The sequence below is a fragment of the Mytilus californianus genome, unplaced genomic scaffold, assembly GCF_021869535.1.
Source record: "Mytilus californianus isolate M0D057914Y unplaced genomic scaffold, xbMytCali1.0.p SCAF_4, whole genome shotgun sequence".
NCBI classification, from domain to species: domain Eukaryota; kingdom Metazoa; phylum Mollusca; class Bivalvia; order Mytilida; family Mytilidae; genus Mytilus; species Mytilus californianus.
The window spans coordinates 75,072,391-75,098,500 of record NW_026262690.1 but is presented as its reverse complement, the minus strand read 5'-3'; the positions used below and the strand labels follow the sequence as shown (position 1 = coordinate 75,098,500).

The 26,110-nt window shown below is 31.8% G+C and overlaps 1 protein-coding gene across 1 annotated transcript in view; it reads left to right on the top strand.

The window, feature by feature from the left end:
- Positions 1 to 24,984, top strand: part of LOC127738537 (uncharacterized) — a 136,463-nt gene extending 111,479 nt beyond the window's left edge. Inside the window, exon 10 of the transcript XR_008000103.1 lies at positions 24,782 to 24,984. The gene's annotated coding sequence lies outside the window, so the exon portion shown is untranslated. The remainder of the gene's footprint in view (positions 1 to 24,781) is intronic.
- The last annotated feature ends 1,126 nt before the right edge of the window (positions 24,985 to 26,110 follow it).

Here is a 26,110-nt window from a genome sequence, read left to right as displayed (position 1 = left end):
AAATGGAAATTACTAAAATAAAAGAATTATTCGTTTTGATAGTATTCAAAAACAAGGAGAAGGTTTAAGATGACAAAGATCAACAAATCAAATATTCATCTTTTGAATGTACTTTTTTTGCACCCCCTTATAATCTTTTGACATAACAGATTAAAAGTGATTTTTCTGTCTCAAAATAAGGTCAGTTTCTTTTAAGTCCTAGAATATAAATAAGTGTTTTCAGTACAACCCTTTTAAATACCACTTTATTGCCAAGAAGGGTCTGGCAAATTAAAAGTTTCCAAAATAACACATTCTCATTTACCTGTATTGAAAAAAATTGATTATCCAAGAAATTGGCATTATGTTAAACATTATGATATGCCATTTTTTCTATCATCTATAAGCATGCCATAATGAATTAGGTTTGCTTTGACTAATTCTTGAGAATCTTGTAGAAAATGTCAGGATTTATAAATATAAGCTACCTTTTAAGTTTGTCAAATATCATTGTTGCCAATTCGAGATATAAATCTTTATTGATTGATTGATTGATTGATTGATTGATTGATTGATTGATTGCCTTATGTCCTGACAGTGTAAATGGGCTACATTGAGATGAGAACCAAGACTAATATTTAAGGAAATGGGATATGGATCCTAGTCTAATATGAAGAATATGTAATTCTTTGTATGTGCAAGATTATTTTGATTGATTCTGAAAATTTGTATGTATTATTATATATACCATTGTTTAATTTTTTTTTTATTTTCATGTAAGTTTCACTATGTTGATTGTTATTACTTAAGAATTCATTTGTCTTGTGCAAAAATAGTTTTGCATATATCATATCTGAAATAGATTTTGCATGAATTTTTGAGATAACTGCATGGATAAGATGCGATAATTATCAATTATAGACTTTTGACGAGGTCAATACGTAATATATGGACCTGTTCCGATTATATTGACCGAGGACGAAGTATGAGGTTAAATTTAATCTTACAAGTCCATATATAACGTATTGACTGAGTGAAAGTCCTTAATTTATATATTACATATGTAAATAGTGTGAGTTTGAAAATGATATTGACCCAATGTTACTATTTTTGGAAATGATTTTTACTCGATATAACTATTTTTAGTAACTTGGACTAAATATCATTTTAAAAATAGTAACATTTAGTCAATATGGCAAAATGATGAGAAAATAAAAATATATATTGGGAAACACGTGACCAAATAAACCAATGAGAAACAAGAAAAATCAAACCATATGAAATATTACATTATAAGTAATACTTTGACAATCGAGTACAGAGATATTGATACTTTTTAAGCAGAATTTCATTAAATCAAGGACAGAGATATTGATACCTTATAAGCAGAATTTTTATTCAATCAGGTACAGAGATATTGATACTTTATAAGCAGAATTTAATTAAATTTTGTTAATGATTATTATATGTTTATATTCAAATAAAATTTTAAATCTTATTCATCAATTGAAAATGATATGGAAACACAATTTTTGTTTTAAATTGAACTACTTAATCCGAACCAAATACATGCATTATCATTTTGAAGTTTGATATTTCCACATTTTTGGTCTAAGTCTTCAGTGTCAAGGTAAATCAAATAAAGTACTTCAAACGCAGCAAATTAAGAATGTATCAGTTGATTTGATGTCCATATTTTGGTGTGTTTTTTGTTCCTCAACTTAAAGTTTGTTCTCTAGTGTTTTGTGGACTGATGGCTGTTTGTTTGTCCATGGTAAGTTCAGTCTATCTTGGACTTCATATTTTATTGCCCCTTTGGTATGTTTCTCCTTTTTATACGACCGCAAAATTTTGGCGGTCGTATAATGTTATGACATTGTCAGTGTTGTCGTCATCGTCGTCCGAAAAACATTTGGTTTCCAGACAATAACTTGAGAATAAGTTTATGGATCTCTATGACATTGTACCACAAGTTTCCATACCACAAAAGGAAGGATGGATTGATGTTCGGGGTTATTGTCCTAACTGTTAAGGAATCAGGGGCCAAAAAACAAGGATTTGTCCACAAATTTGTGCTACCAGGAAATGTATTCCATGAGTAGCAATAACCAAACCTAAAAGATATGTTTGCTTAACGTCCAGTGGAAAACATTTCATGCACAAAAGGACAAGAACATTATCAATAGGTAAGTTCTGTTAAGTTGGTAAGCTGGTATGCTGGATTGGAAATTTGACTGATGAATGCTCCCCGTTTCAAACGGACGTGACTCTTAAGCATTGACGCATGAGTGTAGCTGCTGGATGGTGGATGGGAGGAGTTCAGGTGACTATATAATATTTCTATATCTAAGTTAATCCTTCGGATATTCAGAAATATGGAAGTGAAAACTTTACAATACTTGATATTTTGAGCTGCATTCTATATATAATGACAAATTGAAGGTTACCAAAATTGAAACTCTTTAAAAACAAATAAAACCAAAGTTCACACATACGTTGTACTAGAATACGCTTCAACGTATGTTGTAAAGAACAAAATTTCCTACAGTGAACATGATGGTTAACAATTTAGTAGTATGCTTAAGTTTCTAACATGTCTTATTTACCACATATTTGTTATTTTTGGTTGTTGAATGTCCGACAAATAATTCACACCACTATGGGAACTAATTGTGCCCCTCCGTTGCTAACCTGTTTTTGTACAACGAATCCGAATGCATCCATTTATTAATTATGAATGGGAAATAAACAGACGCAAGAGCATATAAACGAAAGTTCAGATACTGTATGTTGAAGATGTGAATGGCGTTATATTGAAAACGATAGTGGAAAGGTTTTGTTTGCAAATCGTCGAGACTATTTCGAGTTATGCTTTCTACCTTCATCAGTGAAGTAGGTTTGGCCAGGTTATAACAACGTTTCCGGAGTTTCAGAATGTACCTTTTTGTTGTAGAATGATGGTTTGTGGATTGCTATCAATTGCCCTGAGTGTATTTACATTTTTCATATGGTTCATAGCAACCCATCTGTCATAGAACAAATTTATTCGTTATTCTGTTTAACTGGTTCACGTTGTGACATTTTTATTGTGGAGGTGTATCCTTAATGTCGTTTTGTTAACTTCTTTATCATTTATTTATTTCTTTTTGTCCGGTCTTGGGTTTATTTGTGTTTGTAATCATGTTTTGGTTTTTCCTTGTGTAGAATTTTTGATGGCTACTTTATGTGAGTATGTTCTTGTACAAACTAGGACTTTATTCACTGGGTATATTAATGAATCAACTATCATGCAAACTGCTAAACGGAATAAAATCTGTTTTAAGAACTTTCATCATTTTTCAGTCATGTCATAACGAAAAGCGAGCGTAATTGACCGAGTTCATTCACTATTTCCATCTTCCTACGGCAACATTGGCAATCTCCATCGTAGATATTATGTCATTTAGAATTGTCTATGTATGTATATATGTCATACAAATCTATTGTTGTTAATATATGCTACATGAATCAAATTTACCTATATAACTAAGCTCAAATGTGTAAAGAAAACAAAAAGCTCGAAATGTTGAGAAAATCATGCTAAGTCCGGTTGCTTACTTTGCGATATGGGTTTTGCTCTTTGTTCAAGGCCGTACGGTGACCCATAGTTGTTAACTTTTATGTCATTTGGTCTCCGGTGGAGACTTGTATCATTGGCAATCATACCACATCTTCTTATTTTTATATCACAAAATATTTCATATATATTTCAGTACATCAATTCAATGTCTCTTTAATCGGTTGTCATTCTTTCAAGATATGCATGGTTCGACGGAATAATGGATAGTTCTCGAAATAAGACTTGCCATTAGGCCAATGTGCACAATAATTATATGGTTCCGTATCAAATATTGTTATACATTCTAAATAGAAGCTAAACTAGAGTACCAAACAGCATACAAAAGAATAAAACCACCACAAACTTTAAAATAAACAAATTAATTAGTATATGTGACATAACTATATAATGTCAACTGTAAAAGCAGATGTATAATGTGGTTTCCCATCAGATTCTTAGAATTCTTATAAATTTTCAATAATTGTCACAATTAGCTCAGACAGATGTATGGCTGCTCTTCATAAGACCTTGCAATCTTTAAACTGCTGTTTGATATATGATATCGCACAGTGTATGCGCCTTTGAAACTGACCCTGCTTAACCGAATACTTTTCTTTGTATGAGTTATCTCCCCGAATATAAAAAAGAAGATGTGGTATGATTGCCAATGAGACAACTGTCCAAAAGAGACCAAATGACACAGAAATTAACAACTATAGGTCACCGTACGGCCTTCAACAATGAGCAAAGCCCATACCGCACAGTCAGCTATAAAAGGCCCCAAAATGACTGTTTGTGAGTGCATTTCCTCCGTAACCGTAAAAGAAAGCGACAAATTTATTTTACCAAATTGCTCGTATTATCCCCCGGATGTTTTGTCGAATTTTTACCGAAGCGATACGAAAACTCCATATGAGAGTTATTTCCCCTTCTGTATTTGAAATAAGTGATACATCAATGTATAGCATGAATGGTTAGTGATAGAGACCTAAGGTGTATTGATTTGGGGTCCTTGGTTCGAAAAAAAAGAAATTAAGGTCAAGGTCAAAGGTCAAGGTCATATTCTAAATTTTGACTTTTCCTTGTTTTATGATCTCCTCTGTCACATTTAAAGATATATATAAAAGAATAAGTGCAAAATGTTTGCCTGATTGTGATTAAGATATGATACATTTGGTCGGAAACAATTCAATGACATCTTATAGAAGTTATTGTCCCTGAAATGATTAAATTTAAGGTTAATTGATTATTACTCCAACTTGGTACATGATAAAGTCATAGGGTATTTTGCAAACTGTTGGTTGACATATAACCTTGAAAAATTTCAACCGGAGGTTACCTTGAGTAAACCGGAGGTAGCCTTTTTTGCACTTATTTCATGGAAAAGTACCTATAAACTATATATTTTTTAGATACGCATACATAAACCTATCATTTGAGACTGAAAGTACCTAATATCTCCCTTATTACAGGCAAAAGTATATAGAAACCATACATTTTTGGAATCAATGTGAACGAAGCTATCATGTGAGACAGAAAGTGACATTTTTTAAACCAAAAGTTGACAATTATCTCCCTTATTTCAGGCAAAAATATAAAGAAACATATATTTATTGAATCAGCATGAAGAAATCTATGCAATAGTAACTTTGAGTAAACAGAAAGTAGCTTCTCATCAATAATTTAGAAAATTGATGTGGAAAGACCTTCAATTGTTCTCTGAACAATAAGTTTTTAATTATTTTTTTTTCTTATTCCGCCAAACCCTTTTCCTACGGTATAAAGTTGTTTCGCAAGATGTCGTTTAGATATTTTGGATATTATATCGAACAGTTATTGTGCTTTTAAAATTTATCTTGTTGAGGCGAAGCCTAATAATTGTAAGAGGTATCTCCCCAAACACTGTTTTCTTATTATTGTATCTACTCCGTAACCAAAAACGTTAACGACAAAATTCCTCTTCATATTTGTTCGTTACATCCTAAGGAATTTTTGGCTGATTTGGATTGAAGCGATCCAGTGAAATTTTATAGGAGTTATCTACCATTATCAAATAAATTTGTCGAAAAGTTTTTGTAATTCATAAACCGTAAGCCGTATAAACCTATAGCCTTTTTATTTTAGGTCCTTCGGTACTAACTTAGAAAATGAGGTCAAGGTCAAAGGTCAAGGTCATGTTCTCAATTTTGTCTTTTGCTTGTTTTTGCATTTTCTCCGATATTTTAAACGTCAGCTATAAAAGAACTAGTGCAAAATGTTTGTTATATTGTGATGAAGATTTGATACATTTGGTCAAAAACAATCAAGTGACGTCTTATAGGAGTTATTGCCCCTGAAATGTTTTAATCGAAGATAAATTGATTATTTCTTCAGATTGGTACATGATAAAGCCATAAGGTCTTTTACAAAATGTTAAGTGACATGTGACCTTGAAAAATATCAACCGGAAGTGACCTTGAGTGAACCGGAAGTAGTCATGTTTGCACTTATTCATGAAAAAATACCTAGAAACCATATATTTTTTAAATTGGCATACATAAACCTATCATTTGAGACCAGAAGTGACATTTTTAAAACCGGTAGCAAATTATTTCCTTATTACAAGCATAATTATATACAAACTATATATTTTTGAAATCAGTGAATAAGGCTATCATTTGAGACCGGAAGTGACATTTTCTAAACCGGAAGTAGCCAATTATATCCCTTTTTAGAGGGATCATATGATATCGAACAGTTATTGCGCTTTTGAGACTGACCCTGTTTAACCGAACACTTTTTATTGTAAGAGTTATCTGCCCAAACACTGTTTTCCTAGTGCGCATCTCCTTCTTAACCGTAAAAGTTTACGACAAAATTATTTCACCAATTTCCTCGTTATATTCTCAGAATCTGACTTATAATTTGACCGAAGCCATCCGGAGACTCCATATGAGAGTTATTTCCCTTTATGCATTTGATATAAGTGATATGCATTTGTAACTGGTAAACCATAAGTGATAGAGACTTAGGGTCTTTTGATTTGAGGTCCTTGGTAAAAAAAAACAAAATTAGGTCAAGGTCAAAGTTCAAAGTCATGTTGTGATTTTTTACATTAAGTTCGTATCGTTTCTTCAGAGAAAGAGTTATAGTTATCGACAAAACAATTTAACCAAAATGTCCTTACTGGAAATTTTTGTCAAAATGGTACGCGTCTTTTTATTTCAGGGTCAATGCCCCGGAAATGGTCAAATCAACAAATTACTAATTAAAACTTCAAAATTTGCAGCTGTTGTAAATGTATCTTATCTCCATTATCAACCACAGTCTACCACTACATCACCCCCCTTTTTTCAACTTTTTTTTTCAGTTAGAAAATCGCCATCAGTCCTGTACATGTAAAAATGCTAATCCTTCTTATGAACAAACTTCTTCCTGAAATAGAAATCCATCCCTGCAAAAATCTGCTCCAATTCATGTATTTTCTGAAATTAATCGATAAACTTTTGTTAAAGTACTATAACAACAGCATTATTTTTGTGTGCATGCAATGAATGAAGACTCGTGATCAGCAATTAGACAATAGTTTACCTGTAAAATGAATCAAGAAAATATATTCCCGTTATTACTATAAATCACGTGCGGTTCGCTTGACGGCCTGACCTGGGTAGAGAAATTAAAATCAATGACGTAGAAATTGCTCCAAAGTTCGTAAATATTAGTGAAATCCTACAATAAAATTTCTAAACATGCATTAAAACAAATCTGTGTTCACGTAAATATGTGTACGAAAAAAGCATGCATGATCCGACATCAATGACCAGTAGATGAAAGAAAATTAAATCCGTTAGCACAATCTTTATACACAGGTCTGGTCTTGACGACATATCAGCTTAGTGACGTCACAATCACACCATCTTCAGCGCGTGCTATCTAAAATAAAATAGGGGTTTTCCCCCTTTTCGAAAAGAATTAAAATGTGCACGTAGATTAAAAACAAAAGATCCATGCAGGTCAGGTCCGATTTCCTTTAAAATACAAAATTGAATGAAATGCACACACAATAAGTAAATAAGACACAAATTCCGGAAAGCCTTATAAAAAAACTCTCAATTCATTTTTCGCTTGTTCCTAAAGGCTACGTCCCAAGTGTTTAAACAGGGGAACTAGGCTCTTAATTCTTTTTTCGCTTATTCCTAGAGACTAGGTCCAATGTGTTTAAACAGGGGAACTAGGGTCTCACTTCCCTTTTCGCTTGTTCCTACAGGCTAGGTCCCATTTGTTTGAAAAGGGGAACTAGGCTCTCAATTTCTTTTTCGCTTGTTCCTAGAGGCTACGTCCAAAGTGTTTAAACAGGGGAACTAGGCTCTCAATTCCTGTTTCGCTTGTTCCTAGAGGCTAGGTCCCATGTGTTTAAACAGGGGAACTAGGTTCTCAATTCCTGTTTCGCTTGTTCCTAGAGGCTAGGTCCCATGTGTTTAAACAGGGGAACTAGGCTCTCAATTCCTTTTTCGCTTGTTCTTAGAGGCTAGGTCCCATGTGTTTAAACACGGGAACTAGGCTCTCAATTCCTGTTTCGCTTGTTCTTAGAGGCTAGGTCTCATGTGTTTAAACAGGGGAACTAGGCTCTCAATTCCTTTTTCGCTTGTTCCTAGAGGCTAGGTCCAATGTGTTTAATCAAGCCAGCCAGCCAACCAACCAACCAACCAACCTATCATGCCTATCTCGGTCCAATGTGTTTAATGGGGGGGTCCAAGATCTTATTTCTTTCTTTTTCTCCAAGAGACCCAATCCCTTATTGTTTATTTAGTTAGTCATATAACCAACCAACCAACCAACCAATTAATCAATCAATCAATCAACCAATCAATCAATCAATCAATCAATCAATCATGCATTTATGTTTAATACGGGGTCTGAGATCTCATTTGTTTCTTTTTCGCATGTTCCAAGAGACCCTATCCGATGTGTTTAATTAATGCATCAGTCAACCAACCAACCAACCAACCTACCAACCTACCAACCAATCAATGAATCAACCTATCAATTAATCAATCAATCTGTTTAATACGGGGTCCAAGATTTCATTTGTTTCTTTTTCGCTTGTTCCAAGAGACCCTATCCCATGTGTTTAATTAGTATATCAGTCAACCAACCAACAATTCAAGCAATCAATCAATCATCAATAAAAAAAAATCAATTAATCAATCATGTTTCGGATGGGAAAGACCGTTAACAATTGTTTTTAAAACAATTGATTTATATTTATTCTTTTTTTTTTCTTTCTTCCGCCAAATGTTTTTTTTGTTTCGCAATATGTCGCTTAGATATTTTTTATATTGTATCGTACAGTTTATGCGATTTTAAATTTCACCCTGCAAAGCCAAACAATTTTCTTTGTAAGAGTTATCTCCTCATTCACTGTTTATCTTTTGTGTATATCTCCTTCGTAATAAAAAAAGATATCGACAAAATTCATTTTCTAAATTGTTCGTTACATCCTCAGAAAATTTTGGCTATTTGGATCGAGGCGATCCGGTGAAATCTTATAGGAGTTATCTACCTTTACCAAATAAATTTGTCGTTATGTTTTTGTAACTCATAAATCATTAGCCGTATAAACCTAGAGTCTTTTTATTTCATGTCCTTGGGTCCTAACTTAGAAAATGAGGTCAATGTCAAAGGTCAAGGTGTGATTTTTGCTTGCTTTTGCATTTTCTCTGACACTTTTAAAGGTATATATAAAAGAACTAGTGCAAAATGTTTGCTTTTCTGTGATGAAGATATGATACATTTGGTCTGAAACGATCTAATGACATCTTATAGGAGTTATTGCCCCTGAAATGTTCTGATATAAGGTTAATTGATTATTACTTCAACTTTGTTCATTATAAAGCCATAGGGTCTTTTGCAAAATGTTGGGTGACATATGACCTTGAATAAACCGGAAGTAACCATTTTTGCACTTTTTTCATGGAAAAATACATAAAAACCATATATTTTTTATAGGTATATATAAACCTATCATTTGAGAGAGGATGTGACCATCAATAAACCAGAAGTAGCTAATTATCTCCCTAATTATAGGCAAAAGTATATAGAAACCATATATTTTTAGAATCAGTGTATATACAGCTATCATATGAGACCGGAAGTGACATTTTCTAAACCGGAAGTTTCAAATTATCTCCTTTTTTCAGGCAAAAATATATAAAACCATATATTTTTGGAATCTGTGAACAAAGCTATCACAGAAGACCGAAAGTGACATTTTCTAAACCGGAAGTAGCAAATTATCTACCTTATTTTAGACAAAAGTATATAGAAAACATATATTTTTTAAATCAGTATGCACAAACCTATCATTGGACGCCAATGAGTGGATATAAATACATCAAGCCTTAACATGTTAAAACATGTGATTTTGTATTTGTTGCGATCTTTAAATCTTGGAACAAAAATATGTGCAATGGTTTTTTCCGATTCATATGCTGCTTATGAGGTAGACAAACATGGTTTTGTAGTGCCTGTTAATATAAAACATTGATGTCTCATGGCTGAATTTAATTTAATTTCTTGTTTTAATGATGTTTTTCATTATAAATTGATTGTGATATAACTTATTGACAGGTTTTTACTTGATCATCACAACAGGTGACACAAGTGTTTACTCTTAGGTGGAGTATGTGTGGCTTAGTTTTATATTTTCTTCATGGTATGTAATGTTTAAGTTTTGTTATTGTTATTTGTTCTTTCATTTTATATTTTTGTCCAGGGTGTTGTCTGTTTCTAATTAAATAATGATTTTCAATTGCCCAGTTGGCAAAGTCGTTTTAGTCCCCTACCGACAAAGTCGAAGGGGACTTCAGGTTGAACTCCGTCTGTCTGTCTGTCTGTCTGTCCATCCGTCAGTCCGGCAAATCAGTTTTCCAAACTTTTTTTCTTCTTGCTTGAAGATATTGATTTGATATTTGGTGTATTGTTTTATCATGACAAGTTCCAGATCAAGTTCGAATTTTGTTCCAGTCTGATGATTTTGTGCAGAGCTATGGTCATTGGAAAATTCACTTAAATAATCAGTTTTCCACACTTTTTTTCGTCATACTCGAAGATATTGACTTGATATTTGTTATATAGTTTACACCATGACAAGTTATAGATCCAGTTAGCATTTTGTTCCAGTACAATGAATTTTTAACCGATAGGGGACTATGTATTGCCATGCAATACTCACAGAATGCTTGTTTTATTAAATGTGCTTTTGATCATTGGCTTTTATTTTATCCTAATGTTACTTAATTTATTGGACACTTTTATCATTTAATGATTTATGTTAATGGCTACTTATTATTCCGAACGGTATACCATCAAGTCCGGTGATTTAGTTCATTGTGTTACATAATGTTGAATTCATAAACAATATTGAATATACATGTGTGTGCAAACTCGTACGTCTTTATAAAAAAAACATCAGAAACAAGGAGCTTAATATTAAGTGAAGTATTGCTAAGCACGTATGGAACAGATATGAACTCTGTGCCGGAGATTGGGGAAAACCGGTGACAGCAAGAATTGATTGCCGAGTTTATGAGCTTCAGTCCTTGCTTAGAAGTTGATTTAGAACATTGCATTGACACCATGGCATCAGTTTTGACACCATTTTCGCCACCAGACTGGAGTAACAGACTGTCACACATTCCTAAATATTTTGTTAGGGTTAGCATCTACAGAATAAAAAAACTTTAAACAAACACAAATCAAGAAGAGACAACTGCTGGTTCAGGGCTTATGTGAGTCCAAATAATTATGACGTCTTGAAAGGCTATTTTATTTTCTGTGACGCCTTATCAAAAATAGCCTTTAAGACGTCATAATTATTTGGACTAGGCTAATGCAGGCAAATTAGTATGGAAATCGTCCAAAATGAAATCATCTAAATATTTTACTTTTACGCAATAGATTTATTTTTAAATATATTGATTAAACTGCATGGCATTCTATTGCTGTGTCTTGTATTTTTTTTTCAATATCAATTTACCGTATTTGAAACTTTCAAAGTCTACATGAATGGTAATTGGAAAATTTAGTTTTATAATAAACTAAGATAGCATTCTGCGCTCACTCGTATAGCAAAACATTAGCTTTAGGGATAGCTGATTTACTACAAACAATTACAACACAAATTTTTGATCTGAAGATCTTGAAAGGGGCATTTATAGCTACAATATAGACAAAATATTAAAATATGTGTTTTCTTGTTTCAAACATTTATAAAAGCGGAATATCGAAACATTAAGTTGTTAGTAGCAGTCAGTTTGGTTCAGTTTGAACAAAATAAGCTAAAAAATATCGCAGATGTATTATTTGCTTGCATTAGTCAATAATTCAACTCATTTGAATTCGTATTCATGCGTCCTTTAATTAAATCCTAAGCTGAAGCATGTGGAGAAGAGTTACGTATTGCCTAAGCATGTAATTAAAAAGAAAAAATGTCAACATTGAAAAAATTGAAACAGGTAGCCAACAAGAAGAATCATTTCTTTGACTGATTTGGTCCACACAAAAAAAACATTCTTATAGGTAAAACAATGATTTCCATATTTTTTAATCTACGACATGAAATCAAACAGACCTAGTCAGTAAATGTTTACACGTGCCTGCCTGTCTATTTATATTTATATGTATGTTTATATCAGGTGATTTGACCATCAACAGTCTTTAGAGGACATCTTAAGGTTAAAACAGAAGGATTCTAGTCAAAAATACGCAAGAAATGCTAATACATTAAAATAATCACGTCATTGTTAACTGTTTCTTTTAGACTTTTTGTAAATTGGATATAGTCACATTTTAGTGTGGTGTATAAATCAAATATAAGAAATTGAATCAAATTGATTAACATGAATTTGACAGGTAATGCTCCTTTAAAGACATATGGTCAATTACAATAATTAATTCATAATCCTTATTTTTATTTTGCTCCATCCAGATGTTGCCAGACTTGTGGGTAAAAACAAGAATTTTGAATTTTCTTGAAAACACTTACAAAAAGATGACTTTCAAATCTTTTACAGCTTGGTAATATGAATACACCAATCCATGAGTGGAGACTTCCGAATGTACCCAGTGGTTTTAAAGTTTACATTAAGAGAGATGATATGCCTGGGTCAACATTGTCAGGTAATAAGGTGTGTTGATATTGTTACCTTTTAGCTCATCTGGACATAGCCTATAATTGCTTACATCCACTTTATTCAAACTTTGGTGGATACCACATACCACATCTTTTTTATATAATGAACTTTTGCATATATTTTGATATAAAAGTAAGGACATGTAGTATGATTTCAAATGAGACAACGATCAACACCATCAACCTGCAAAGATGTAACTCTATAGATGCCATTCATCTTTCTTTCTATGACTTGTTCAGAGTCAATATAACTGCTGACCCATCTTGTTTTTGTGGATGCAACATTGAGACTGTACATCATTTCTTTTTCGACAGTTCTTTATATACACACCCGAGAGAAATTCTGATGAACAATCTAAGATGTCTCCCTGATGACCTTATACTGAATGTTAAGTTACTAACATCTGGTAATCCGACCTCTCGTATGAACAAAACTTCCATATATTTAAACATGTATTCGAGTTCATTAAAAGGTCTGAGAGATTTCTTGTTATATGATACTAATAGTGTATTTGCGGTACATTCACGTCGTCATCATCATCATTGCCAATTTTCCGTTATTATTGTTTTATCTTTTTTCAATAGATAGACTCGTAAAGTATTGTTTATTCTGAATTATTGCATGCTTATATCAATACTGTATTGTAATTTAATGTTATTTGGAGCGGACTTCATAAGTATGGTTTACTTGTGTCCAATCCATTTTACTTAGAGTAAATTAAATATGTTTAAACTAAACTAAACTAACTCTATAGGTTTCTGTACAGCTTTCATCAATTAGCAAAACCCGTACCTTATCATGTTTATATGTATGTGTTATAGTAACCTATATTACATTTTGATTACACAAGATAGCAATTTTAAATACAAAACAAGCCAAAGCATAGAAAAATGGCCTGATTTAAGCTAATATTTTTTTTACAGTATACATATAACACGAATGACAGAGGGCAACCACTATGCAACTGCCTTGGGACATGCACATAAAACATGAGGTTACACTTACAGGTTTGTGAGAGCTCAAATGTCCTCCTAAACAAGAATAGTAGTGTAACAGCAAAACATTAGAAATAACTCTAAAATTCTGATGAAACAGGCTTGACTCATCAGATGGGTACTTATCACAAATTGAAAAAGACACAAAGTACTGATATAAGAGTACTCACAGTTACTGCAACTAGTTCCAAACCCAATTTCAAGACTAAAATTGAGACTACAATTATAGGTCCTAGTAATAGAATTTAAATAAATTATTTTGTTTTAAACCAGTGAACCAGAATTGAAACAAGCATAGAAACTATTGTACTGAAGTTTAAATTTCAAGATTACTTCAAACAAACTGGCAGCTGACGAATAGGATTTTTTTTAATTTAAAAAAAACACAACCGTAAAAAAGGCATGTTTGTTCTCTGTTGAATGACTCACACCTTGCCTAGCATCTGTAGGGTTTACATACCTGAAAAAATGGTTTCCAATTACATTTATGAGGTATGTTCCAGTTTGGCTGCATTTGACCACACATTTTACAGCTCTGACTTGAATTCATGTGTGTCCCCTTCAGAAATAAGATTATTTGACAGGTGCATTAGTTTTCATTTGGCGTCAATTTACACATTTTGTTTTCAATGTTGCACTGGTCAACCTATAACTTGCTTTTACATTTTTACCTTGAAAGTTGGCCATTTTATAGGTTTTATTCCTTTCAATATAACTTCATTAAATGCTCATTGCAGCATGTTATAATATAGCAAGATGTAGTTTTAAAATACAGGAATTTGGTATTTAATTAAATTTTTACTTTGACTCGAACTCTATATCATATTCATGTTTGTGCCTATAGTGATATGAGTATTTTTTCAATGATTATACCTAATGTACAATAAAACCAATAATAACAAGTTGCTTTCTCTAAAAAGAGAAATGCAATCGTGAACTTAAATGCCGGTTTGGTATATATGATAAGATATTTGTTATATAAAGATGCATGGTTTTACCTCATTTATTTTATATAAGATGTAGAAAAACTGACAAGGATTCTTATTGTAACTGCTGTTCAATGTTGGGCATAACTTTCATGTTAAAGAAATCATTTCTCTCCCTCCCATCCCTTTCTCTTCAGATAGATAACATTACAACATGCTAAATATGAGGCAACCATTGTATGTTCCATTCTAAGGTGCTGTTTTGGAAATTAATGGTAGCTTCCTGGCTAAAGTCAACATGTAAATATGAAAACAGTCTTTGCTTTGAAAAAGTTAAATGAAATGAATCATGATTATTTGTTTTTGTAACCAGTTTGAAAATAGTTCAATACCCTAAGCTATATTCTTATTTGTTAATCCCGAACGAAAACCGTTTTGGAAAACCGATTACACTCGTTTATATGGTTTGGTCATTGGCTACCATATTCATAATATGCTTGATCTCAATTTCTTTGTACACAGGTAACAAACTTCAATCAGGCTTTTAGATTAGAAACAGTTTGAAACCTCAACTTTATACTTCAATCAGTTTGTTCAAACAAATCTCACTTTTTCATTTCATAACATGTCCTTTTGTTGATTAGCCAAAATATAATGAAGTTGTTGATTTGTTGTTTTTATACCATTGTGTCACAGACAGAGGTAAATAGGAATAACAGTGCCAATTCAGTATAGCTCATGTCAAGTAAGCAATCTAAAAAACCTGTTTTTGCAATCGCATATCTGTTGAATACGGATATTGATTTTAAGAAAAATTAATTTGTTACTAAGTTGTGCTATTTTTTGCTTATGAATACACACGATTTTGTATCGCCTAATTTGTAAATATATCGTTATATTTTGAGGATCGTCAAGTTGGTTACTTATTCCTTATTCCTTATTCGTTACTTATTCCTTATTCCTTATTCGTTACTTATTCCTTAATCGTTACTTATTCCGTATTCCTTATTCGTTACTTATTCCTTATTCCTTATTCGTTACTTATTCCTTATTCCTTATTCGTTACTTATTCCTTATTCCTTATTCGTTACCTATTCGACACTTATTCCTTATTCCGTATTCGTTACCTATTCGTAACTTATTCTTTATTTCTATTCGTTTCTTATTCGATTTTAATTTTACAATATGTTTCCCCCTCTTAATGCTTTATTTTCTTATCTGTGGTAATAGTTCTTGAATATCGAGATGAAATTACCCTTTTAGCGGGTAGGTATCAGTTTTTGCGCTCGACTGATCCCCTGTTACTTAAACACTACTTATTTGTTCCTTATACGATTTTTATACGTTACACATGTGAATTGCTTTATTTTCGTGTCTCAGGTGTTTGTTCTTGGTTCGTAAAGGTGAAATAACCATATTAGCGCATGTGTACCCATTTCCGCGCTGTACTGATACTCTGTTACTTATTCACTACTTATTTGTTCCTTAATCAATTTTGATATGTTGCACCTTTTTACTGCTTTATTTTCGTGTCTCTGGTGTTGGTTCTTGGTTCGAAGAGGTGAAAATACACTATTAGCGCGTATGTACCCGTTTCAGTGCTCGACTGATACGCTGTTAGTTATTCGCTTCTTATTCGTTCCTTATTCACTTTTTATACGTTGCATCTTTTTAATGCTTTCTTTTCATCTATTTTCTTTTCTCTGGTGTTAGCTGTGGGTTCGTGTGGTAAAAGCACCCTTCAAAGGGGTTTTTAACTTTTTTTTTAAACTTGGGCGCGTATACCTGGGGCGATTTTGCAATGGGGCGAGTTGTTATGGATTCTAACTTATCTTAGTAATGTTCATTACTATCCCCTGCATTAATAGGGCGACTTTTGCAATGGGGCGAGTTTTTATGGATTCAAACTTACCTTAGTAATGTTCATTACTATCCCCTGCATTAATATTGTATTGAACTCGAGTTATAATATACTTCCATTTTACGTAGAAGAACCACTATAAGCACCCACAGTGTTAGCACAACGGATTTTAATATTATTTATCAGTAAATTTATTTAAAATAGTTGTTTATGAGTTATTTTATATACAAGTAGTGATTGAAATACACTAAAGGATTCATTTAGAAGAGGAATAAATACAATTTCTTTAATAAAAGAAAAGAAAGTATTCAAAAGGTGCAACGTATTAAAAACTAAATTACGAACGAATAAGTAACTAATAGATAACATGGTATCAGTCCAGCGCAAGAACGGTAACAGCCGCGCTTAAAGGGTAATTTCACCGCTACGATACATGAACTACCACCAGAGACAAAAGAATGAAAGAAAAGAAAGCATTAAAAAGATGCAACGTATAAAAAGCAAATAAGGAACGAATAAGTAACAGGGTATCAGGCGAGCGCAGAAACGGGTACATACGCGCTATTAGGATATTTTCACCTCTACGAACTAAGATCCAACAACAAGAGACACGAAAATGAAATAAGGAACAAATACGTAGCAAAAAAGGAACAAACACCAAAGACACAAAGATAAAGCAGTAAAAAGGCACAATATGTAAAAATCGAATAAGGAACAAATAAGAAGCGAATAAATAACAGGGTATCAGTATAGCGCCGAAACGTGTACACATGCGCTAATAGGGTAATTTCACCTCTACCAACCAAAAATCAATATCAGAGACACAAAAATAAAGCAATATATAGGTGCAACTTATAAAAATCGAATAAGGAACAAATACGTAGCAAATAAGTAAGAGCTAGAGTATCAGTGGAGCGCAAAAACTGGTACCTACGAGCTAAAAGGGTAATTTCACCTATATAAACCAAAACACTATTACCAGAGATACAAAAATAAAGCATTAAAAGGGGGAAACATATTAAAACCGAATATGTAACGAATAAGGAATAAGTAACGAACAGTTAACGAATAAGAAATAACGAATATGTAACGAATAAGGAATAAGGAATACGTAACGAATAGGTAAAGAATAAGGAAAAAGTAACGAATAAGGAATAAGGAATAAGTAATCAACTTGATGACCCTCCTATTTTGTCGCCCAAAACGTTCTAGGCCTCTGTCAACTACACCCTAAAAATTCGCTCATGAATATACAGTTTGCCTAATTTTCTTAAAAACAAAATGATGGAAATTCCAGAAACTTTTACTGAATCTTCTTAAGTTGAGACATGAAGTTGTGCACCTGCTACTTCAACTTTTAGTCTGATTTTGTGTGTGTATGGGGGAAGGGGAGTCATATACCACAAAGAATATCACTCCCTGTGTCTATAAATCGTTTCATATCTATAGAATTATTTTAAGGACTCAAACGCATATTCATTTATGAACTGTTTCGATATGACATATAATTTATGCATTTAACACACCTAAAAGCTAAAATGTTTGAATGGTATTACTACTGATATAAATAATGAGATGTGGTATGATTGCCTATGATACAACTATCCGCAGAGACCAAATTACTTGGATGTAAGCAACTATAGGTCACTGTATGGCCTTCAACAATGAGAGACAATTTTCAGTTGAAGACCAAAGGATGAAAGAATAAAACATACATATCTTCTTTAATGGCAGAGTCCAGGTTAATTCCTCTAACATTATTAATACTCCCATTTTTAGAAAATAATGTGCAGGGTTTGTATTTGTTTTATATTTTGTGAAAAAAAATTGCCAAATAAATAAGAACTCTGTCCAATGATACCATTGATAATTATTTAAAGAGTTTTAGAAGACTTTGATGATATTGTGTTCGCCTGTGGAAGTGGTGGAACAGCGGCTGGACTTTCTGTAGCTAACTATCTAAACCAATCAAAACTCAGGTACTGGTATATCTATCTGCTTTAACCAATCAAATTTTAACATATTGAGGATAAATATTATGCATATTGAGGATAGGTTCTGCCTGTTGCATCAGATAGCTGGAGTTACTTTGGAACCTAAACTATTTTTTGTTGTTGTATTTTTGTAGAGAAATATGAAAGTTTTAGAATCTTCTGTTTAAAGGTCAGTTCAACTGATCAAAATTTAAAACTACTAATGTGATATTAGATATCCCTTTTCTGTATTATTTAAACAAATTACTTTCCAAGCTTAGCTATGCTATCAAGTACTTGAAAATCATAGTTTAATAACTGTTGACATTTATAGTTTTCAAAGAGGAAGAACATACTACGTTAAAATCAATATTATTTATATACCTAAAGCATGGTCTCTCTGACAATATTCATAGGGTAAACGAAAGTCCGAATTGCATAGAATGTTGAGGAACATCAAATTTTTCAAGTGGAAAAGTGGTCTTTGAAAAAAATGTAATACTTTGATTAATCTTAAAATGTTTGTGAACTTAACATGCTAAAGATGAATTCAGGTTTATATTTATAGGTTTAGATTGAAAAAAAAATCATCCCTTTTTCTGCTTTTATACATAGATTCCCCTTCTGTTGCATGTGGGTTAAGATATTTCTCCACCCAAGATAGTTAAGCTTTAGATTTCCAACATGCGAGCCTTAGCGAGCATGTCAAATAAAAAATTAACTATAAAAAATGGAGAAATAGTCAGGAGCAAACAGAAGAAGTATTAGTTTTCATAAATATTTAAAAATATTTAAAGTATTAAAAAGCTACCAGATAAGTGATCATGTCATAAAAAAGTAGCTAGGGATCACAGCAACAGAAAGTAACGGTTCATTTTGCAAGTCAATTTGACGTGAAAGTGGATGGAATTATTTTTATATACCTTGCTGTATAAAAGGCATGAAAAATATATATATCTATATTAAAATACTAAAATCAAGTTTTTATTTATACATCTTTAGTTTAGTTACGAAAACTTATTTTAAATACAGAATCCATGCAATAACTGTTAGTGACAACAAGCAATCATTTATTGATCACATCAACGACGCATTAAAAGAAGTCGGACTTGGTGATTCAGTTTGTGCTGATGACATAATAGATATTGTTGATGGTTACAAAGGACGTGGGTATGGCTTATCTACTTCTGAAGAACAAGGTTTGTGTGTAAAATTTAGATTATCTACTGAGGGACATATTTGTAGTTTGTAGTAATATTTTAAGTGTCAAATACCTCTATTCCTAAATGAAATAGAAAAATTGAAACCAGTTACTGGTTGCTATTGCACCGACTAAATTGTCATTTGCATTATATTTATTAGCTAGAAATAAGTTTAAGTAGATCAGAATATTCACCTATAATATTACTTTGAATCAGTGATACACTCTTTGTAATATAAATGTTGATGTACCGATTCTATACCATGGATGTGTGTTCCTTCGCCTGATATGCACATCTTCTCTGAGATTTTTTTAAGACGAGCATGAACCAATAAATTTTTGTCTTATAATTTTTTCTATCTGGGTGGCTATAGATTACAGTATTTTAAAGTCGAAGGAAAAGGGTCCTCTTTAAAAATGTTTAACACATTTCAATTGATATTTTATAGTGTGTCTTTTTCTGTTGTAATGTTACACGACTGTCTCAGGTTAGGGTGAAGGTTAAAACGTTTAAACCCGCTGCATTTTTATGCACCTGTCCTAAGTCAGGAGCATGTTGTTCAGTTGTTGTCGTTTGTTGGTGTGGTTCATAGGTGTTTCTCGTTTCTTGTTTTTTATACAGATTAGACCGTTGGTTTTCCTGTTTGAATTGTTTTACACTAGTCATTTTGGGGCCCTTGATAGCTTGCTGTTCGGTGTGAGCCAAGGCCCAAGGCTCCGTGTTGAAGGCCGTACTTTGACCTATAATTGTTAACGTTTTATACATTGTGACTTGGATGGAGAGTTGTCTCATTGGCACTCATACCACATATTCTTATTTATATTAACACTTTTGTTTTAAAGAAACCTTCTTCCTTTCATTCATATTAAAAAGAAATAGATAATTTATAATGCATAGGGAAGGTAATAAACAGTCCTAGAACTCAACACTGAAGCTATCTTTATCTTTAACACATTAAGAAAGTTGAGATAAAAATGTCTTGTTTCTCAAGAAAGTTTAAAACTTATGTTTTAAGATATCTCCTCCCTCTTTTTGTTTATATTTAAAAAGGAGATTAAAATTAGCTGATAAAAAGTGCAAAACACATATTTACAGTGCATGCAGAAGGAAATCTTTAGTCCTGAAATTTTTATCTGAAGCTATCTCTATTTTTAACACATTTCAGAAGTATAGAGAGAAACATAAGTTTAAAACTCTTGTTCTAACATAAATCCCTCCTTTAGTATATAGCAAAAATTAGATTGAAATTAACTGATAAAAAGTATAAAACACTTGTTTATAGTGCATAAGAAAGAAAGTCAACAGTCCTGGAATATTGTGCTGCAGCTTACTCTATTTTAACACATTTCTAATGTGTGGAAACATATTTGTGTCATACCAAAATTGTATTCTCTCATGTCAAACCATATAGATACTTATTGCAGTAAAACATTTTTTTTCCATAAGTAAAACAAGTGAAACAAAGAACCAAACTTAACAGTTTCATTTCATGTTAAACGTTATAGTTAGAAAATTTAAAAGAAGGCTATTTATGCCCCCGCCGTAGCGGAGGGGGCATTAGGTTTTACCCTTGTACGTCTGTACGTACGTCCGTATGTCCCAAAATTGGTTTCCGTTCTCTAACTTTAGTTTGCCTAAACCAAATGTTATGAAACGTATACACAATGCTTATTACCACAAAAAACAGATCAAGTTCGAATTTTGGTTGCGTCACTTTTACTGTTCTAGAGTTATGCTCCTTTATAAATTGAAAAATAGTTGAAATATTCGTTTCTGTTCTCTAACTTTAGTTTGCCTCAACCAAATGTTATGAAACTTATGCACAATGCTTATTACCACAAAACACAGATTAATTTCGAATTTTGGTGGCGTCACTTTTACCGTTCTAGAGTTATGCCCCTTTACAAATGGAAAAATTGCTGAATTTTCGTTTCTGTTCTATAACTTCAGTTTGCCTCAACTAAATGTTATGAAACTTGTAAACAATACTTATTACCACAAAACTCAGATCAAGTACAAATTTGGGTAGCGTCACTTTTACAGTTCTTGAGTTATGTCCCATTATAACGTTATATGCAAACAGGGGCATCATCTGTGTCCCATGGACACTTTTCCCATTTATTTACTAACGTTTTAGGAATGGGTGAATTCCCTTTTAATCTGATTTTTTTCAAATAATAGAATTTAAACACAAGTGAACAAGTAAAAGTCGTCTATATTTGGAAATAAAGACGTTAATTGAACACAAAGTTTACACAGAACACAACTGACAATAATTCATTGTTTAATTCGTTCCACTGTGCAAGAGTGCTAACACATGATGACAGAAAAATTTTAACAACCATTTTAACAACAAAAACATTGTATATTTATTTTATTTTATTTTATTTTATTTTAATAGTTTACTTCCATATATACTTACTTCCACTTTCTCTTTTAGTTGCTATTTATAACGTTACTCACCATAGCAACATTGGTACGTTTTGATTTTCTCAACCTGATTTTGTATCTCAGCATGATTTTATGTCTTGTTTTCTATCCTGATGACGGTGGCCTAGCCACCGAAACATGTCGATCTCAATAAATTACTGGAGCATTCCTTAAAGTGTTGTTGTTACTGGACCTTCTACAAATATTAGAATTGTTTTCTTTCTACAAATAAGATGTCAAAGGATATGAACCATTTGAAAAGTCTATTTATTGCTAAGAATAATGGTGAATAGCTTAACTTTTTCACATGAATATTTAAGATAAAGACTAAAAGTCAATGTAAGATGGTCTGGATAGGATTTACAGAATAGAGAATAATGGGCCACTATTACAGAAAAATGGGCCAAAAATATAAAGAAAAGAGAAAAATAAGCCAAAATATAATGAAAAGAGAATAATCGAGTGCTAAAATATAATGAACAGAAAATAATGGACGTAAGATATAAAAAATAGAGAATAATGGACATAAAATATAAAGAATAGAGAAACATTACTTAAAAAATGAAAGAATACAGAAATGAAGATTCCAGACCTTCATGTAACTGCAACTTGTCAATAATCTGTCACCAGAAATTATGTATCTGTAGGGCTTCTTACTCCAGTATGTAAAAAGAGCTTACAAATGTCTATGATAAGTTAATTTTCTTTTCAAATTTGCAAGATTTGCATTTATATGTTGTGAACCATGCACAGGGCAGTTAAAAATGTAGAAGACCAGTTTACCATTCCTTAAAGAGAGAATCCTTTTTTTTTCAACTTGTATTATTATGTTTTGCTGACTTTCTAAATTAATACAATTCTTCATTTCTTTTCATATGTCTGATGAACTATAAATTTATAAAGTCCAAACAACTTTCATTCTGTCTGACAATTAAACTTCAGATTGTAATACTGAAACTTGACCATTAATCACCACAACCACCATGCGATTTATTATAATTTCTGCATCTCCCTTGTCTATTGTTTTGTATGGTTTTGTAGTGAGGAAAAACATAATTTTGGCTCTACCTTTGAAAACCAATCTACTTGTTTTGTTTTGCTTATAATTTTTTGTGAGTTTGTTTGAATTCAACAAATGTTTTACTTATTATTTTCATTATGGAAAATGCAAGGACCTGCCTGTATCTTAAAGTTATATTATTGACCTGGTAAAACATAAAATACGATAATGATTTGCAAGTAAAGTATCTGCCATTATAGCCAATACTTCTGTAGTCATTTTTTTTACAGTAACATAGTCTTGTCTGTTTTCAGAATTTATACAGTCAGTGAGTAGAAGTACAGGTATTACTTTTGATTCCTTGTTATTCTGGTAAAGTAGCAAATGGGCTAGTGCAAGAACTTACATCAAATCCAGATAGGTTCCAAGGAAACATAATTTTATTTATACATACAGGTAAATACATGTCAATAAAAGAGACGTGGGACATAAATCAATGAGACAGGAACCCAATGGATACTAATTACAAAAGACATCTTAACATCAACATATGGTCTTTAACAAAACACGTCTATACAATATCTATATAAACTCTAGATAAGCTTGAGTTAAAATTATGTCAAACTCTAAATTAACCAGAGTTTTGTAGATTTAACAGACATGAATATAACATTGATATTTCACTGCTGTATTCTAATGTGACTTTATGACCTGTATTTCATATTTAATTGTCTTTAGGTTATTTTTATGTTGAGATTTTTTCTAATACTTTGTATCACATTTCAATTTATATTTCACCCGTACAAATCTCTAGCATCGCACCACAACACATTTCTGGAACATCAGAGTTCTTCAGATTTTTATTTAGTGCTCACGTGAAATTATAATTTTGACATAGTGGTTTTGCATTTAAAAAAGAAGCTCTTGACCCATGATACATTAAAAATTATGAAAAAAAATCAAATAACAAAAATACCAAACTCCGAGGGAAATTCAAAACGGAAAGTCCGTAATCAAATGGCAAAATCAAAAGCTCAAACACATCAAACAAATAGATAACAACTGTCATATTCCTGACTTGAAACATTATTGTTGACTCAATTTGTATTATTAAGCTGAATTACATGTTATTATAAAATACTATTATTTTTATCATACATTTCTTAATAATATTTGTATTGATTCATTTAAAAGTGAAAATGTTATGACTTTGTTTTGATATTCTTTTCTAACTTGCTTCAATGACAAGTCAAGGTCTTGTAAAATAAAATTCTTTTACAGGCGGAATTTTTGGTTTATTTGATGGCAAGATGGATTCCTATTTAAGAGAAAGAAAACATCCAGAACCTGTAATATTATGGAAAGAATTGGACGACTTATTAATTTAGATTTATAGAATATAATTGATATAAGTATAATAGTAGAATTTGATTATTTTTGAATCACTGTGATACTTTTTTAAAGACTTTTTAGATATAAATGTTTTTATTGTCTGGATTGCTTAAGCCTTTTTTATGCCTTTGTTAAGACTGTTTTGTAGTTTCATTTCGAGGGGCTTCAATGTGTAATTAATTAAGTTTAAAATAAGTACTGCCATACATTAAGGGTAAAGATAATGAACACACTGCCTTAAGTTTTGAGTAGGTTTTGGATGTCATGTTTTTTTTTATATATATTCATTAGTGTGGTAATCTACAATAACTCACAAAACTTAATGCAGTAATATTTTTATATTATTATCCATGCTGCTGATTGAAGAATAATAAGTGGAAATGCCTAAATTAAAGGAATTATTCATTTTAAAAATAGCCAAAAATCAGGTGAAAGTTTTTAGATGACAAAGATCAACAAATCAAATGGCTATCTATTGATGTTCTTTAATGGCGTCCCCTCTTTTGATCTTTTGACATAAAAGATTAAAAGGATTTTTCGCTCCAAAATAAAGTCAGTCTTAGTAAAGTCCTAGAATATTAGATAAGTGTTTTCAGTACAACCCTTTTGGAAACAAGTTGTTGCCAATAAGGGTCTAGAAAATTAAAAGTTTTAAACATAGCACATTCTCTTTTTACCTGTATTGCAATAAACTGATTATTCAAGAAATTGGCATGGGGTAAAGAATAAAGATGTGTCATTTTGTTAATCATCAATAAACATTGCATAATGAATCAGATTTACTTGGACTATTTTTTCAAGAATCCTATGAAATTGGTAGGATCTATTGATAAAAGCTACGTTTTAGGTTTGTCAAATATCATTGTTGTCACTCCAGGTATATAAATCTTGATTGATTGATTGATGATTGCCTTATGTCCTGACAGTGCAAATGTGATACATTTAGATGAGAGCCCATACTACTATTCATGTAAATGAGATGACCTTAGTTTTAAATGAAGAATATGTAATTCTTTATACAATGTATATGAAAATATGTCAAGATTTTTTTTATTTGTTCTCTCAAAATTTGTATGCGTTATTATCATACCTGCCAACTTTTCAAAATCTCCAAAGGGGATTTTAAGGGCAAGAGGACCCAATGTTCCTCTTATATTGTATAAGATTTTTAAACTTCTACTATATTGTTTGAATGAGTATGAATGTGCTTCAACCCTTTTAACTCATTTGAATGCCTGTTTTGAGGTGTTCAGTTTATATAATAAAGAATTTCAAAATTCAGGTAAACACCTCTCATGGGGGATATCCCCATAAATTGGGATAGTTGGGAGGTCTATTATATAGACAATTTATTAATTTTTATGATTTAAAATTTCATTTAAGTTTTACTGTTTACTGTTATTATTTAAGAATTAATTTGATTTTGAAAACACATTTTATTTTAAACTGCTGTAAAATATGTACCTTTGGTGCACACATATTAGTTACTGAGTACTTTTTTGCATATATTACTTCTAAAACAGGTTTTGCATGAGTCTTTGAATGAATCTGACTGGGTGTATAAGCTGCAATAACACATTA